Source organism: Dioscorea cayenensis, chromosome 20 (assembly GCF_009730915.1).
Source record: "Dioscorea cayenensis subsp. rotundata cultivar TDr96_F1 chromosome 20, TDr96_F1_v2_PseudoChromosome.rev07_lg8_w22 25.fasta, whole genome shotgun sequence".
In the NCBI taxonomy this organism is placed as follows: domain Eukaryota; kingdom Viridiplantae; phylum Streptophyta; class Magnoliopsida; order Dioscoreales; family Dioscoreaceae; genus Dioscorea; species Dioscorea cayenensis.
Genome location: NC_052490.1, coordinates 18,109,845 through 18,117,222, shown reverse-complemented (window position 1 = coordinate 18,117,222; position 7,378 = coordinate 18,109,845). Strand labels below are relative to the sequence as shown.

At 44.2% G+C, this 7,378-nt stretch overlaps 1 non-coding gene across 1 annotated transcript; it reads left to right on the top strand.

Moving 5' to 3' along the window:
- Positions 1–1,352: 1,352 nt before the first annotated feature.
- On the top strand, positions 1,353–1,459 carry LOC120252197. Its single transcript, XR_005533738.1, has one exon. It is a non-coding gene; the product is annotated as a small nucleolar RNA R71 (small nucleolar RNA).
- Positions 1,460–7,378: the final 5,919 nt, after the last annotated feature.

Here is a 7,378-nt window from a genome sequence, read left to right as displayed (position 1 = left end):
GTCCATCTTGACAAGCACATCTTCGGTGATACCCCTCGGATGTCTCACCATTCGGTCCGCTAATTGCAAAGTCATCCGAGTGGGTCTAGGCTTACCCAAGCCTAACTTTTGAAAGAAGGTGTATGGCATGACGTTGATACCGGACCCTGAGTCCACCAATGCTTTTTCTTCACCTAGATTGCCAATATTACACGGAATGATAAAGTTTCCCAGGTCTTTCTTCTTGTTCGGCATGTTCTTTTGCAAAACCACCGAGCAAGATACATCTAAAATCACTGAAGCATTCTCCTCTAACTTCCTCTTGTTGGTCAACAAGTCTTTCAAGAATTTTGCATACTTAGGAATTTGGGCCAATGCCTCAACAAAAGGAATATTGTTGTGGAGTTGTTTGAACAAACTCAGGAACTTCTTGTCTAGTTCATCCCCTTGGTCATTCTTCGATCTAAAGGGATAAGGGATTCTTGGCTTCAAAGGTGGGGGTGCCACCACCTTCTCTTTGTTTGCTCCCTTCTTAACTTCTATAACCTCGGGCGCGTGTTTATTTGGCTTCTCACTGGGAAGCTTACCCTGAACCTCACGACTACTTCTCAAAGTGATCGCCTTCACATGCTCTCTAGGGTTGATCTCGGTGTTACTCGCTAAGCTTCCTTGTGGCCTTTCTAATAAGCACTTCGCAATCTACCCTACTTGATTTTCAAGATTATGCAAAGAGGTGGTGTGGTTGTGAAGTATAGCCTCAACTGATTTGGAACCTTGTATCAGATGATTGCATAAACCTAGTTAAGGCCTTCTCCAAATTGTTCATTTGGGTCTCTAAACCTAAAACTCGGTTCTCCATGTTTAGGGCTTGTTGTTGGAAACCCGGTGACCCTATAGCCTTTTATGGACCTTGGTTGCTTCATGAGAAATTGGGATGACTCTTCCAACCTGAATTATAGGTATTGTTATATGGGTTTCCTTGATTCCTCATGCCATTAACCACAAAATTTACATTCTCAACCGAAGATGCATCACCAATAGAGATCGGGCAATCAGAGTGAGCATGTCCTCCACCACACCCGGTGCAAGTAGTCACGGCTGCCACTCTATTTGAAGTTAGGAGATCTAACTTCTTACTAAATGATTCCACTTGAGCCGGCAATGAGGTTAATGCATCTATCTCATAGAGGCCGGCCACCTTTTTCTTCTCCCTGGTATTCCATTGGTAGCTGTTTAACCAAATTTCTTCAATTAATTGACGGGCCTCACCGGGGGTCTTGCTACCTAAGGTACCTCCTGCTGCCGCATCCAAGAGTTGCCTTGTACTCGAATTTAGACCATTGTGAAAGGTCTGAACAATCATCCACGCCGGGAATCTGTGTTGCGGGCACTTTCTCAGGAGCTCCTTGAACCTTTTCCACGTCTCAAATAGAGACTCTAATTCCAACTGTACAAAGGACAAGATCTCATTCCTAAGCTTTGCGGATTTTCCGGGAGGGAAATATCGGGCAAGAAAAGCTTCTACCATCTCCTCCCATGTGGTAATAGAAGCTCTAGGTAATGAGTGCAGCTACTGCTTCGCTCTCCCCTTTAAGGCATCATCCGTCACCCCGTTTATCTTCAGCATATCACACACCTTGAGAAAGTTCTCTATATGATTGTTTGGATCCTCATCGGAAAAACCATTGAACTGTGTGGATTACTGCAACATGTGGATGAATACAGGCTTCAGCTCGAACTTCTGAGCTGTAATCGGGGGACGCACAATACTCGATTGTGTCCCCAACAATCAAGGTATGGCATAATAGAATAATGTCCGTTGTTGCTCATTCTGTTCTGCCATGTTTTCAGTTTCTTCCACTCCCAAATCAGCTAGATTAGACTATTCTTGCACAGGTTCTTTCCCTTTTTTTCTCAGTGTATATTCAAACTCGAGATCTACTTCAATCAATACGGAGGGGTTTCCTTGGGTCATAACCTGGAGCTGCACCCAAAAAGAAAGAAAAAGAAATCAGAACGATGATAGAATAAGAAAATATGAAATAGAATGAATAAATGAATAGCTAAGAAAACAAAGTGCAAAGTATCTCTAAACGCCTACTCCCCGGCAATGTCGCAAAAAACTTGACATGTACGTATATGCATGTAAACCGCAAGTGCACGGGTGTCGAAGTAATAATCCCAGATGAGTGGGTATCTTATCCATAGAGAATAGAGAATAAAGACACTTAAGTTTTTTCTTAATAATGTGGAAGATGAATAGTGATAAGTGTGACAAAATATGAAATAACGAAAAATGAAAACAACAAGATAGCGGGCACAAGTAAAGGAGAAGGTAAGGCAATCAATAAAGGTAGAATACCCGGATATTGATCCACCTAGGAAAATCGTTTCAAGTGCCATAACCCTCTATTATACTATCTAATTGATGCAACAATGAGTCATGGAAATCCTTAATTACATGATCCCAAATCTAAGGTCAACCATGCCTAACTTTAAACATGTCTCGGAGAAGAGATTGAATAACCTCTCAACATTGCACTCGCATAGAATTGCAATGAGCTCTAGGGATTCCAAGTGATAAACCCTTTTCCTATGTATAGACCTAACCCTTTGGTCCAGGTGGAAGATCCCTAGCCATAATTGAGCCCTAGGTTCTAAAATCACTTCAGCGTTTCACTCCGTTGCACTCGCAACTAAGCCCCAGTGGAAGGTTATCCCTTAGCCCATTCACTCTACTATGGCCGCAAAGAACTCTTGGAACGTGGATGTAGGATAGATCACACCGGAGGGGCAAGGGGACGCTCCGCTACCTCTCGACTCACCCTCCCAACCCTCTCTAATCTAGCTTTGTCTAACTCTCATGGTATGTCACTCACTCGCAAGAGTTACCAAGAAGAACTCTCAACCCTAGTGTCACTCTAGGGCAGTATTCATACTCTCAACCCCTCATTAGTCGTGGCGATGGTCTTGTGGAGAGTCCTCTACTCGTCGCAAGGGTTCTTTTGTCTGGCCTAGGATACACCTCTCCGGATTGGTGCCGACGAAAGCTCTCCCACTAACCTTCTTCCAAACGGCACGTGATGTCTGAGCCGTGGAACCTCTCTATAGCCCTAGCCTATACCTCTCAAAATCCTAGCCACCGCCCTCTCTCAAGTTAGGGAAAAGATGGAGAAAAGAATGCTTAAATCGGGGCTGAAATCGGCTTTTAAAAGGCTGGAATCGGGAATCCACCGGTCCATGTAGGTGCCCCTGTGGGTTTTTCACACGGGCGTGTGGAATTTCCACATGCCAGTGTGGATTCTCTGTTTTCCTGTTTTCTCGGCCGGCTGTAAACAGTGCTGCTGCAGTATTTTTATTATAGTATTTTTTACAATACCCTATTATGTTACCGACCTGAAATAGTCCTGAATCCATACTTTCATCGAGGTAACAGAAACAGGCACACATTTACGTCGTGGATCGCCTTGCTTCTTTAATAACGAATATGTTGGTGGAGATCTTGTTCTATATGCACAAGTCGGAATGCTTGAATGTGACTACCCTTGTGCCCCTCCAAATAGTTGTGCTAACTCGAGTACGAGGAGGTTGGCACACATTCCTGCATCTGGAACCCAACCTATGTCTTCGCATTTGAACCTTAGCAAGATTTCCTCTAAATTAGTGCATTACGACCCACATTGGCTTCTTTCTCTAATAATCGGCCTCACAACCCTACCTGCAATAACTACCTGCAATAAAGTAACATAAATACACACATATTAGAGTTAAAACCCGAGAAAAGTAATGCTCAACACAAGGAAAGAATGCTTCGCATTACTATCACACAAGCACTTATCAAAATCCCCCACACTTAAGCTTTTGCTTGTCCTCAAGCAAAAATTAAAACATTATGTGCATGGATGAAGGAAATATTGGAAGTGCTTGGCCTTAAGTTCACCAAAGCATACAAAGAGGGCATTCTACAAGTAAGGTAAATTTTCACACTAAATACGAAAAATCAATGCTCTAGCTAAAAACTTGAATAAAAAATGACAAAAAAACCGAAAATCGTGTAAGTGGGTGAACTCACTCAAAACAACCCAAAGTATACTCCTCACTGTTCTGAGCCGACAGGAGCTTCTTTACTTGTATTCGATGATGCAGCGCATACCGATCCATCTAGGGTACATCATTGTTGAGTACATTTGACATCAGGGCCAGTATACTTGATTAGGAGCGATCTTCTCGGGTCTATACATTACTAGATTAGCTCTCGGTATGGGTCTCTTGGGCGTGATTCACGGGGCCGAGAAGACGAGTATACCTGTACCCCTGAGCCTGGAGACGATGAGATTAATGGGCATGGTTCGTAGGGTTCGGACGTGTGTTTATGCTCTGGTTCTACCGGCCCCAGAGATAGCAGAGGAGGAGGGTGATGATGCCGAGGCTTTCCATCCTGCCAACGAGCCTCAGTCGTTTGGAAGAAGGTTATTGGGAGAGCTTTCGTCGACATCGATCCGGCGAGGTGTATTCAAGGCCGGACAAAGGATCCCTTGCGACGAGTAGAGGACTCTCCACAAGACCATTGACACGACCATCGAGGGGGTTTCTTTATGGATTCATTGCTTTTACGTTCGATTTCTTTGATTGTACTTAGCTCCATGGAGAGCTAAATCCCTAGTGGGTACTTTGGTGATTGTGAACCCTAGGATGTATTCGTTTCTTTGAACTTCTTTATTATGCTTTCAATAAATTGATGGTTATTGTGAGTTCCAACCTTGAATGCTTGATTGTATGAACATTTCCCCTAGAATTACACTAGGGTTGAGAGTTCTTGTTGGTAACCTTGTGAGTGAGTGACACACCACAAGCGTTAGACAAAGCTAGGTTGGAGAAGGTTGAGAGGGTGAGTCGAGGAAAGTGCAGGAGGCGTCCCTTTTTCCTCCGGCGTGATAGATTCTACCTCCGTTCCTCGAGGTTCTTTGCTGCCATAATAGAGTGAATTGTCTAAGGGATGAATCTCGGCTGGGAGCTTGGTTGCTGGCGTGCAATGGAGTGAAGTGTTGATGGGATCTTAGTATCTAGCGCTTAATTGTGGTTAGGGACCTTGCGCCTGGACCAAAGGGTTAGGTCTATAATTAGGAAGAGATTTATCACCTGGAATCCCTAGAGCTCATTGCAACTTTTATTCGAGTCGCGAGGTTGAAAAGATTATTTAATCTCTCCTCCAGGACATGAATAGAGTTAGGCATAGTTGACCTTAGATTTGGGACTATGTATGTAAGGATTTCCACGACTCACCATTGCATTGATTAGGAAGCATAATAGAGAGTTCTTGCACTTGAAGCGATTATCCTAGGTGAAGCATCATCCGAGTACCCCATCTTTATCAATTGCCTTACCTCCTCCTTACTTTTGCTCTCTCACTTGTTGCTTTTAATTGTTGAGAATTGAATCATTGTCACACTTATCATTGTTGATATTCCACATAGCTAAGAATCGAATTAAGTGTCTTTACTCCCTACTCCCTGTGGATTCGATACCCGCTCACCCGGGATTATTACTTCGACAAACCTGTGCACTTGGGGGATATACGTTAGGGGATCTTGTTAAGGCCCGAGCTGAGATTGCTGATATTAGGGCTGCGCAAGCCGCACAGTATACGGAGTTCATGGCACGTTTTGACACATTATAGCAGATCTTAGAGCGAGACTTCGGCTTGTTATTTGTCCTTGACAAGGTCCCCTTGCGTATATCCCGCAAGTGCACGGGTTTGTCGAAGTAATAATCACGGGTGGCGTGGGTCGAATCCACGGGGGAGTAGGGGAGTAAAGACACTGAGTCGATTCTTAGTTATGTGGAGTATCAACAATGATAAGTGTGGTAATGATTCAATTCTCAGAAATTAAAAAGCAACAAGTAAGAAAAGCAAAATGTAAGGAGGAGGCAAGGCAATAGATAAAGATGGGGTACTCGGGATGATGCTTCACCTAGGGATAATCGCTTCAAGTGCAAGAACTCTCTATTATGATTCCTAATCAATGCAATAGTGAGTCGTGGAAATCGTTACATACATAGTCCCAAATCTAAGGTCAACTATGCCTAACTCTATACATGTCCCAGAGGAGAAATCGAACAATCTCAACAACTCGCACTTTCGCATGAGAGTTGCAATGAGCTCTAGGGATTCCAATTGATAAATCTCTTCACGGATTTTAGACCTAACCCTTTGGTCGGTGGGAAGGTCCCTAGCCACAATTAAGCCCTAGATACTAAGATCATCTCAACCCTTCACTCCATTGCACGCGCAACTAGGCCCCAGCGGAGGTTCGTCCCTTAGACCATTCACTCTATTATGGCGCAAAGAACTCGAGGCGGAGGTAGAATCTATCACGTCGGAGGGAAAGGGGCGGCTCACGTGCCTCTCGACTCACCCTCTCAACCCTCTCCAACCTAGCTTTTTGTCTAGCGGCTCGTGGTGTATCACTCACTCACGAGGTTACCAACAAGAACTCTCAAACATAGTGTCACTCTGGGGAAATGTTCATACAATCAAGCATTCAAGGTTGGAACTCACAATAAACATCAATTTATTGAAAGCATAATAAAGAAGTTCAATGAAGCGAATACATCCTAGGGTTCACAATCACCCAAGTACCCACTAGGGGTTTAGCTCTCCATGGAGCTAAGTACAATCAAAAGAAAAATCGAATGTAAAAGCAATGAATCCATAAAGAAACCCCTCGATGGTGGGTGTCGATGGTCTTGTGGAAAGTCCTCTATTAGTAGTCCAAGAGTTCCTTACGTCCGGTATGAGGATGCGCCTCGATCGAGCTCCCCTACCAACCTTTTTCCTAATGGAATCACGATGTCGAGCCATAGAACCTCTCCAAAACCTTGGCCAATACCCTCGAAACCCTAGCCGAAGCCCTCTCTAAGTTGGGGAAAAAGATAGAGAAAAAGAATACCAAAAATCGAGATGAATCGACTTTAAATAGAGTTTGGAATCGGGCAACTCCACGGGCGTGGGCGATACCGCAGCGTGATAAAGCGTCTAAAAAGTACGTACTCGCATGTATTTGTTTTGTAGGATTCTTTATATTTATTTGTTGAATCGATGCCCTTTTGGTTTTAAATTGTGTTATTTTTACATTTCAGGCCCATTTGAAGCCTTGGGGCCTCGGCGCGCGATTGGGGATAAATTCGGCCAACAAAGCGGGCGTTTCGGGAGCGGGATTCCTATGTACGCGATCTTGTAGTGAGTATTGCTGTAGTAGTTTCCACTGTAGCGATCCTTTGTAGCTCATCACGGGCTTCTCGGCAGCCGAAATTCGAGGGTCGGTGATCTGGCCGGGTATCTTGACCCGTTTACCGAGTCGGGATCACGGGCACTTATAAGGTCTTGAAGGGCATTTTT